Source organism: Gossypium arboreum, chromosome 13 (genome assembly GCF_025698485.1).
Source record: "Gossypium arboreum isolate Shixiya-1 chromosome 13, ASM2569848v2, whole genome shotgun sequence".
NCBI lineage: Eukaryota > Viridiplantae > Streptophyta > Magnoliopsida > Malvales > Malvaceae > Gossypium > Gossypium arboreum.
Window position 1 is genome coordinate 21,487,020 of NC_069082.1, and position 3,937 is coordinate 21,490,956.

Consider the following 3,937-nt stretch of genomic DNA (forward strand, 5'->3'; position numbering starts at 1 on the left):
GATGGTTTGCAAGATAAGGATCCAAATACTCATTTGGCTAACTTTCTGGAGTACTGTGATACTTTCAAAATTAATGGCTTTTTTGATGATGCCATTTTCCTTCGGTTATTTCCCTTCTCACTGAGGAATAAAGCTAAACAGTGGTTGAACTCTCTACCACGAGGGTCCATCACTACATGGGAGCAAATGATCGAAAAGTTCCTGTTGAAATATTTTCCGCCGGCCAAGACGGCAAAGTTGAGGAATGATATCTCTTCCTTTGTACAAATGGACTTAGAAACCCTATACGATGCATGGGAGAGGTATAATGATTTATTGAGAAGTTGCCCTCACCATGGGTTACCTTTATGGTTATAAGTTCAGATATTCTACAATGGTTTGAACCCCTCAACTAGACAGCTGATTGATACAGTTGCCTGCGGTACCCTAAATAATAAAACACCTGAGGAGGCTTATAAGTTCATTGAAGAAATTTCACTAAATAATTATCAGTGGTAAGTCATGAGGACAAAGCCAACAAAACTCGTTGGTGTTTTCAACCTCGACACGATCACCATGTTATCAAACCAGGTAGAGCTCTTAAATAAAAAGATTCATGGTTTATGTGTTTCTACGCAAGTACATCCGGTGATGCAGTGTGACACAAGTGGAGGAGGAATGAATAATCTAGAACACCTAGCCTACGATCCTAGCACCACGAACGAACAAGTCAACTATATGGGTAACAACTCTAGACCTCAGATTAACCCTTATAGTGATACTTAAAATACAGGTTGGAGGAACCATCACAACTTCTCTTGGGGTGGTCAAGGCAATCAAAGACCACAACCCCCTCCAGGCTTTCAAACACCATACCAACAAGAAAAAAAGACGAACCTTGAGGAGATGCTGACAAAATTCATCTCAGTGTCAGAAACACATTTCCAAAACACAGAAACAGTGCTTAAAAATCAGCAAGCGTCGATTCAAGGGCTCGAGAATAAAATAGGTCAGTTTGCTAAGCTGATATCAGAAAGACCACAAGGTAGCTTGCCTAGCAACACCGAGACTAACCCAAGAGAGCAGCTCCATGCGATTACTATTCGATATGAAGAAGGGTTAGTTGAGTCCAAACCAGACCCAAGGTAAGAAACTATGGTAAGTCAAGATAAGGTGGATGAAAGCCAGAATAAACAAAACCTGGTGAGTAGAGAATATACACCTCGTGTGCCATACTCCAATGCGACAAAGAAAGACCGCACAGATGAATAATTCAGTAAATTTCTTAACCTTTTAAAAAAATTACATATTAACTTACCGTTTATTAAAGCTCTTTCGCAGACGCCCAACTCAGTAAAATTTTTAAAAGAACTTCTGGTAAACAAATGGAGGTTAGATGATTTGTCACACATGGAGTTGAATACAGTCTGCTCAGCTATCTTACATAATAAACTACCCAACAAGTTAAGAGATCTAGGGAATTTTACTATTTTTGTTTAATTGGTAGTTTAAATGTTGATGATGCTTTGGCTGATTTAGGGGCGAGTATAAACATCATGCCTTATAAAATGTTTAAGCAATTAGGTCTCAGAAAACCCAAACAAACTAGGATGAGTGTTCAACTAACGGATAAGACTATTAGATTTCCTAGGGGTATCATTGAATATGTACTAGTAAAAATCGATAAATTCATATTCCAGTAGACTTTGTTGTTTTAGACATAGAAAAGGATGGTGACATTCCTTTAATCTTAGGGCAGCCCTTTTTAGCGACTGTCAGGACTATTATTAATGTTGGTACAGGTGAACTCACACTTCGTACAGGTGATGAAATGATTACTATTCAAGCTCGTGATTCAATTGAGATATCAAGTAATGAAGATGAATTTGTAAATCTGGTTAATAAGACTAATCATGTGGTTCAATCCCCTTTGCAGGAAACACTTTCAAGAAGCATAAATGAGTCATGTTCTAGTTCATGCATTGACAATGGAACCATCCATGAAAGACAAATGCTACAGATAGATGAACAAGACAAATAGCGGACTTATGGCAAGGAGGAGTAGAAGCAACACCATGTCAAGTTTAACGATAGAACCAATCAATTCAAGGTTGGGGACCAAGTCTTGTTAGATGGAAAGGACCCTCGAATAACCATTACAGAGCTCAACGCAAATGGAGCGACCCCTTTTACGGTACTCAATGTCTTTCCATACGGTCAGTCGAGGTAACTCATTTTCATTTTGGCACTTTTAAGGTAAACAATACTCGACTTAAACATTATTTAAATAAAGGAATTGATAGCGAGAAAGACGAGTCTCGACTCTGTGATCCACCGTGACCATGTGAATGAGAGGAAGGTCGAGCTTAGACTCTAAATAAGCACTTCTCAAGAGGCAACCTGAGCAATAACACCATTAACTAGTTTATTTTTATCTATTTTTCATGTTTAAATACAGGTTTTTGACCTACACGGCCTGGACTCACGAGTGTGTCCAAGGCCGTGTGCTCTAATAGGGTTAAACAATGAGTTACACAGCCTAGACACATAGGTGTGTCCTTGACTGTGTGGAAACAGGGTTTAAAATCCCCAAAAAAATCGACAAAGACACTAGCTAAAAGAATCCACATGGGCGTGCGACACGGCCATGTGGACCACATAGCCTAGACACACGGGCGTGTCCTAAATCGTGTGATAACTAGAGTTTAATTTTTTGAACTTAAAACAAGTTAGAGAACTACACAGGCGATGCATACGGCCCGTGCCTAGACACACGGGTGTGGTCGAGGCCGTGTGAAAATTGAGCTATTATTTTCCTTAAAGAACATGGGCTGGAATTCGAGCCACACGAGCGTATGACACGGCCGTGTGGCCTAACACGGACAGTTACACGATCATGTCACCCATAAAATCCCTAACCCTAAAATTTTATGTTAGTCTTCTTCTTCTCAAACCCTCCAACCCCTAACCGCCCCAGCTTTTAACTCCTCTATTCCGGCCATCGTGACTCGCCCCCCATCTAGCCGAAACATATCCCTTTTTCCTTCCTCTTTTTTTTCTTCCTCTCACCATCCTTTCTCCCCTACGTTGTTCTCTCTTTTTCCCTATTTTTCCTACGTGCACACACCAGCTGCTCCTCCCTCACCGTAACGCCCTTGTTGCACGACCCCCACCCACAACCATCGAACCGTCGACTACCACCCTGTCAGTTTCTTGTTATCTCCTAACTTTTCCTTTATTTTATTTTCATTTACTTTTTTTATTCTTTATTTGTTTTTTATTATTTTATTTCCAGCTTACTTATTATTTTATTTTCAGTTGATGATAATTAGTTTTTCATTATTTATTCAGGTTCTTAATAATGTCATTCCCTTCTATTTGTCACAGTACGAATACATGTTCCTTCATTCTCATGCTTAGTTAAAATCATATTGTTTATTTCACTATTTTGTTTTATTTCAGATTACTATTTTCAATTCCTGCTCATTGGTTATGTGTCCATTGTTTTGTTTTCTACTATTCTTTATTTTTAGCTTGGAATTATTTATTTGTCCTTTTGTCATTCTATTTTTAAATTTTCATGCTTCTTTATTATTTAGGAGTATATTGTTTTTAGGCCTACCTGAACTTTTAATTGGGTGCTACTTTACTTATTGATATATTCTTTTACTTTTACAGGTTCATTATGATAAACATTCGAGGCAAATCCCAAGTCGTCGTCCCCGCTTCGAAAAAATGGAAGGGTCCTGGCACGACCTCCTTGAGCGCCTCTGCCGAGGTTCGTCATCCCTACCTCAAATTCTCTACAGACCCACCTAAGGACTTATTCCAGCTCCTGCGCGTGCGACCAATATGGTTGGGTCGATGCATTGATCGGGCCGCGTTAGAGCAGATCGGACTAGCTGATAAAGTTCGCGCTTTCATTACTACAGCACCATAGGACCGTTTCTTTGATATC

General features: G+C 39.5%; 1 non-coding gene across 1 annotated transcript; it reads right to left on the reverse strand.

The window, feature by feature from the left end:
- Window positions 1-234: 234 nt before the first annotated feature.
- Window positions 235-341, reverse strand: LOC128287337 (small nucleolar RNA R71). Its single transcript, XR_008278037.1, has one exon. It is a non-coding gene; the product is annotated as a small nucleolar RNA R71 (small nucleolar RNA).
- Between the last annotated feature and the right edge of the window lie 3,596 nt (window positions 342-3,937).